Source organism: Acinonyx jubatus, chromosome D1 (genome assembly GCF_027475565.1).
Source record: "Acinonyx jubatus isolate Ajub_Pintada_27869175 chromosome D1, VMU_Ajub_asm_v1.0, whole genome shotgun sequence".
Classification (NCBI taxonomy): domain Eukaryota; kingdom Metazoa; phylum Chordata; class Mammalia; order Carnivora; family Felidae; genus Acinonyx; species Acinonyx jubatus.
In genome coordinates this window covers 54,868,383-54,875,270 of record NC_069390.1, presented here as the reverse complement: position 1 = coordinate 54,875,270, position 6,888 = coordinate 54,868,383, and the positions used below count along the sequence as shown (strand labels likewise).

At 44.1% G+C, this 6,888-nt stretch overlaps 1 non-coding gene across 1 annotated transcript; it reads left to right on the top strand.

Annotated features, from left to right (window-relative positions):
- Positions 1-6,503: 6,503 nt before the first annotated feature.
- LOC113593820 (U6 spliceosomal RNA) lies at positions 6,504-6,609 on the top strand. The gene has a single exon (XR_003414184.1). It is a non-coding gene; the product is annotated as a U6 spliceosomal RNA (small nuclear RNA).
- The last annotated feature ends 279 nt before the right edge of the window (positions 6,610-6,888 follow it).

Sequence of the window (6,888 nt, the reverse complement as noted above, 5' to 3'; positions counted from 1 at the left end):
CTGGAGCAGGCCTAGGTTGGTCGTGAGACCTAGCAGACCCAATGGTATGGGAAGTGTCTGTAACAAGAGAGAGCGAGCCTCTGCCAAAACCCCAAGAAGATAATCACAGTGCAGACCCTTAGAGGACTGAAGTAAAACTATACCCTCTCTGCTGGCTGTCTTCCATTTGAAAAGCAAATCTTAACTTGCCATTGGGTTCTGGTGGAGATCGAGTATCAGAAACTGAAACATTAAGTGATGAGGCCAGCAGACTCCTGCTTGAGGTGGGATGCTGTCAGCACAAGATGAGTTTGCCATCACAAAGAACTGTCAGCCGCAGTAACGGCTGAAATCAGGTAAGCTAAGGAGATATGACACAGGCCATCATAGGCTCTGTTGTGGTTACTTCTTGCACCACTGAGATCCCCTTGGATCCCACATTAAATCCATTCTGTGAAAGATGATAGCCAGCTGCAACCTCTATGAAAGATTTAGTGTACAAGGATTACTGAGATAAGCTACAGCCCACTAGTTGGAACTAGATGTAAAGAGCCAGAGGTCTAAGAGGGCAGAATGGAGAGAGCATTTGGAGCAGGGGAGTGGGAAGGTAGGTAAGTGGCGTCTTTGGGCTCTGGAGAACAAGCAGTGTAGTATTATTTCAAAATCTCGCTTCCCAAATGCAGCTTGTTCTCCAGGACTCAAAGATGACTTCCTCTTTCCCTGCTCCAAAATCCCTCTCCGTCTCCCCTCTTAGACCTCTGGCTCTTTACATTTAGTTCAAGAGAGAGAAACCACTTGCTCTATCTACCTCCTCTTAGTGCCTTCTGAGTCAAGGGGCTAATAGAATCCGGTACAACAACCGCAACATTCAGATACCAAGACCACACAGATTCTCACTGGGGAGAGAGTTGGACGGGAAGGTATTCTCACAAAGAGCAGTTTCAGTGGAAGGGAGGGGAGGACACAGATGACATCGGTGTGGTGAGAGAATAGGACTGGACAAATAGAATGTGGAATCCTTTTTTTTTTTTTTTCAGTTTGTTTATTTTGAGAGAGCGCACACAAGCAGGGAAGGGGCAGAGAGAATCCGAAGCAGGCTCTGTGCTGTCAGTGCAGAGCCCCACACAGGGCTGGAACTCAGGAAACTGTGAGATCATGACCTGAGCCAAAGTCAAGAGTTGGACACTTAACTGACTGAACCACCAGGTGCCCCAGATGTAGATTCCTTTTGAAAAGCTCGACTGAGAAGGACCCCTGGCAGAGATCACCCCCAGCTAGAGCAGTGACTCTTGTCTAGACACTCTCGCTGCCCTCTGGATATACCACCCTGCTCCATAAGTATCTGATTCCTCTTCTAGACTAAACCTGAGGATAGGATTCACTTCTACTCTGTCCCTTATCCTCTCCTGCCCTCCAGCAGTCAGCACAGCAGCTAACACATAGCACACTGAATGATCAATCCGTGAGTGAATAACGTTACGCGTGTTGGTAGTCATGGAGACATACGCTCAGGTCCCCCTTCAAGGAAGGGGAATGCAGAGAATGTAGTCAGCAGACAGATGTAGCTGTCAGCTCTTTCAGGATCTGCCTAAGCAGCCCTTAGCAGTGATTGAGTGAGCCATTCCAGCTGGACACAGGACACAGGCAATATTTCAGAGTAATTCCAGACTGACCAAGACTTGGGCAGGTCTGTTTAGTACTTTAGTTTCTTCTGCCTGACTCTGCTCCCTCCTCCCACCCCACCCCATCTTTACAGGTGTGGATCCTGTGGAAAAACAAAATTCAGCAGACTAAATTTTTAAGATCTTATTGGCTTCATTCAACGACTCATGAATCAGGCAGCATCCAATCTAGCATATAGAAAGGAGCTCTGATGGCACAAAAACAGACACTCAGATCAATGGAACAGAATAGAAAACCCAGAAATGGACCCACAAATGTATGGCCAACTATTCTTTGACAAAGCAGGAAAGAGTATCCAATGGAATAAAGACAGTCTTTTCAGCAAATGGTGTTGGGAAAACTGGACAGTGGCATGCAGAAAAATGAACCTGGGGGCACCTGGGTGGCTCAGTCGGTTAAGCGTCTGACTTTGGCTCAGGTCATGATCTCACTGTTCCTGGGTTTGAGCCCCGCGTTGGGCTCTGTGCTGACAGCTCAGAACCTGGAGCCCGCTTGGGATCCTGTGTCTCCCTCTTACCTGCCCCTCCCCTGCTCATGCTCTGTCTCTCTCTCAAAAATAAATAAACATTAAAAAATTTTTCTTAAAAAATGAACCTGGACCACTTTCTTACACCATAGACAAAAATAAACTCAAAATGGATGAAAGACCTAAACGTAAGACAGGAAGCCATCAAAATCCTTGAGGAGAAAGTGGGAAAAAACCTCTTTGACCTCGTCCACAGCAACTTCTTACTCAGCATGTCTCTGGAAGCAAGGGAAACTAAAGCAAAAATGATCCATTGGGACCTCATCAAAATAAAAGCTTCTGCACAGCAAAGGAAACAATCAGCAAAACTAAAAGGCAACCAACAGAATGGGAGAAGATATTTGCAAGTGACATATCAGATAAAGGGTTAATATCCAAAATCTATAGAGAACTTACCAAACTCAACACCCAAAAAACAAATAATCCAGTGAAGAAATGGGCAAACGACAAGAATAGACACTTCTCCAAAGAAGACATCCAGATGGCCACTGACACATGAAAAAATGCTCAACATCACTCATCATCAGGGAAATACAAATCAAAACCACAATGAGATACCACCTCACACCTGTCAGAATGGCTAACATTAACAATTCAGGCAACAACAGATGTTGGAAAGAAGGGAAAGAGATGATCTCTTTTGCACTGCTGGTGGGTATGCAAGCTGGTGCAGCCACTCTGGAAAACAGTATGGAGGTACCTCAAAAAATTGAAAATAGAACTACCCTACAACCCAGCAATTGCACTACTAGGTATTTATCCAAGGGATACAGGTAGGCTGTTTTGAAGGGGCACATGCACCCCAATGTTTATAGAAGCACTATCAACAATAGCCGAAGTATGGAAAGAGCCCAAATGTCCATCAATGGATGACTGGATAAAGAAGGTGTGGTATGTATATATACAATGGAGTATTACTCAGCAGTCAAAAAGAATGAAATCTTGCCATTTGCAACTATGTGGATGGAACTAGAAGGTACTATGCTAAGTGAAATTAGTCAGTTGGAGAAAGACAAATATCATATGACTTCACTCATATGAGGACTTTAAGATACAAAACAGATGAACATAAGGGAAGCAAAAATACAAGAACAGGGAGGGGCACAAATAAGAGACTCTTAAATTTAGAGAACAAACAGAGGGTTGCTGGAGGGGTTGTGGGAGGTGAGATGGGCTAAATGGGCAAGGGGCATTAAGGAATCTACTGAAATCACTGTTGCACTATATGCTAACTAACTTGGATGTAAATTACAAAATAAATTATTAATAAAAACAAAAAAAAGAAAAGAGCTCTGAGAAACTGCACAAAATGGGAGACTTTCATAGGCAGAAGGGAGCAGGAACAAGGAAGTTTTACTAGGCAAAAAACCAGATTGGTTACTGAGAGGTTACATTCAATGGTGGATGGCAGGGGTTTGTCTGGCAGATTACTTCAGGCGATTCCTGATTGGCTGGTTTAAGATTCCATTTCTGGGGGAGCCAAAACGGTAATTAAATTAAGTCTCAGTTTGGTGACATGGGCTTAGCACAAGCAACTTTTGGACCTGTTGTCTTATTTTCAACATTCCCTAATAACCATCTGGTTACCCACACTCCAGCTTCTGCTTCCACAGAAGCCATTTGTGACAGGAGATAAAGGAGCTTGCTCCACAATCCAAGCAAGACAAAGATGAGATTGGGGGAAGGGGCAGGAGTTCAGGTGCCCAGGGAGAAGGGCCAGCCAAGCAGATCTGTGGCCAGAGTTCACCCTCCTTACTATCGAAAATATGCACTCTAGAATTTCATCTGTTCCTTTCCCCTTTTAAGATTTTGTTCTGTCAGCTTTCTAGTTAAGTTATGTATTAAAGAATGTCAGATGAATGAGAAGGGGTTTGTATTGTGCCTGTCAGAGAGACCAGAGCCCCTTTGAGCTTGGAGAAGCAACGGTGATCATTCCACCAGCTCTCAAGGTAGAGCTGGCCATATAGCTGAGCATCTGGGAACTCCTTCGGGTTGGGAGTTTTTCCCCCACACTTCAATTTGGTTCCGTTCTGCGGGAGTACATCCTCATACCCTAGCTCGGAATGTATCATATTGACTCGGCACAGTGTTGATGATCCTTTTGGTTCTTTTCTTCCTCCAAACCTAAGGCACATTTCAGAAGTGTCTATTACATCTATGTCACTTACTTCCTGCGAGCCAGGAAGTTATCAAGAGTAGTGATCAAGTGATCTTGTAGTGATCAAGAGTCTGGGCTTTGGATTCAGACCACTTGAGACCCAGTTTTGCCATTTACAGGCTGGGGTGACACTGGTGAAATTATTTACCCCTTCCACACTTTGGTGGTTTTCTGATCTGTAAAATGGAGATAATATTGTTCCTCACAGGATTGTTGTTGGAGTTAAGCAAGATAATATATCATAAGCACCAAAAGTAGAGTGTTGCTCACAGTAATGTTCAGTAAACACACACACACACACACACACACACACACACACACACACGTTCATTTACACATGGATAGATGTAGGGCCACTACCCAGAGACACAGCTTCAATGCTGAGGTTCACCCCACTCTGTCCCAGACAAGACCCTGGCCTTACTAAGCTGGGGGGATGGAGAGAGGCTCTGATGCAGTCACTCTCCTTTATTATCAACATGACCAGAATCAACAAAAACCAGAGAGGAGAGTTCCTCTGAGACTGAATTATCACTTTGTGATCTAAAAAGCCTTCCCTTGCTCCTCCCTAGTGCCAAGGCTACAGAAACAAGCATTATGAAAAGGGAAGGAGGGAAGGAAGGAAAAAAGGAAGGGAGGGAGGGAGAGAGGAGCCCCACCTTTGAGTCTGGGTCTGGAGAAGCAGAGCATTAGGCAAGGGGCCCTGGAAAGGCTCACAGAGCAAAACATTAGTGGTGACAAAGAGAAGCAGTGGAGTTATTTAGATCTGGGTTTAAATTCTTGGTGCAGGGGCACCAGGGTGGCTCAGTCCGTTAAGTGTCTGACTCTTGGTTTCAGCTCAGGTCATGATCTCCCAGTTTTGTGAGATTGAGCCCCATGTTGAGCTCTTTGCTGACACCATGGAGCCTGCTTGGGATTCTCTCTCTCCCTCTATTTCTGTCCCTCTACCCCTCACTCTGTCTCTATCTCTCTGAAAAATAAATAAACTTTAAAAAAGTTATAAAAACACTTAAAAAATTTCTTGGTGCAGCGTGTACTTGCTGAGAGAACCTGGTTAAGTTGCTTTAACCTCTCTGGTTATGAAATGAAGCCTCATTTCTCACCTCTTAGTCTCTCCTATTCCGTGCTTTAGCCACACTGCACACACAGTTCCTCAACTGTGCATTGAAAAAAAAATGTATTGTTTCTGTGAATTTTCAGAGTGTTCCCTTTGCAGTGACCCATTCTCCAAGCGCCCCCCAAGCAAGCTACTTTATTCCCTTTTTGGGGGGTCAGTTGTGGCTCTTCCTGCAGAACTCAGCTCAGATGTCTCTTCCCCGGACACTCAGCCTGCTGTGGGCTCCCAGGGAAACCTGAATTATCTCTGCTGTAGCGCTTAACAGCTATGCAATGACGTCTGGAGACACCTCCCCCGACTCCCCGCCAGATCTCCGAGACTTTTTTGGGACTGTAGTTTCAGTGCCTGGCGCTTCACAGATGTTCTGTAAATGAGGTTGAATATCACTGAAACTTTGTCAGCTTTAAACGATTGGACAAATGCACACGGTAGGCATCAACAAATATTTGTTGGGAGGAATGGAGTGGAGTGAAATGGAAGGATTTTAATATTTTTAGCAGCACTATCTTAAAAGTCCACAAGATGGCAGTGTTTCCACATGAGAAATAATGGCGGCAGTCTGAATGAAATTAAATGTACTCCTAGCTGGTGCTGGAAGTTAAAGGGAATATTGATATAGAAATAAGAGAAATTAAAACACAAACAACAAAACAAAACAAAAAGAAATAAGAGAAATTGGTTGGCTATTTGGTTGATTTAACTGAATACGCGATATATGGACATGGTACAAAATGCCGAAAATGTAAACTCTCCTTTCCTTACTACTTCTCTTCCAGCTCCATTTTGTCCACTCCAAAGGCAACTATTTTTATTATCCTTCAAGAGATATTCTAAGTATTTAAACATAGGAAGGTCAAAATGCTTTTCTTTTTTTTAAGTTTAATTTGTTTTGAGAGAGGGAGAGAGCAAGCGGGGGAGGGACAGAGAGGGAGACAGAATCCCAAGCAGGCTCCTTTGTTTAACAGCTATTTGCTGAGTGCCTTACTAAAGGATGAAGAAATGAGAAACTCCATCTCTGCTCCCAAGAAGTTTAGAGTAAAGTGCTTGCTTTGGCAGCACTAATACTAAAACTGGAATGATACAGAGAGGATTAGCATGGCCTCTGTGCAAGGGTGACATGCAGATTTATGAGCGTTCCGTATTTTTAAGAATGAAATTTTTCCATTTGCAATGACATGGATGGAACTAGACAGTGTTATGCTAAGTGAAATAAGTCAGAGAAAGACAAATACCACATGAGAGTATACCATATGAAGAATGCAAGAAACCAGACAAAGGGAGGAGGAGGAAGAGAGGGAGGCAAATCAAGAAACAGTCTTAACTATAGAAAACAGACTGATGGTTCCCAGAGGGGAGGGGGGCGGGGGAATGGGTAAAATAGGTGATGGGGATTCAGGGGGGCACTTGCTGAGATGAGCACCAGGT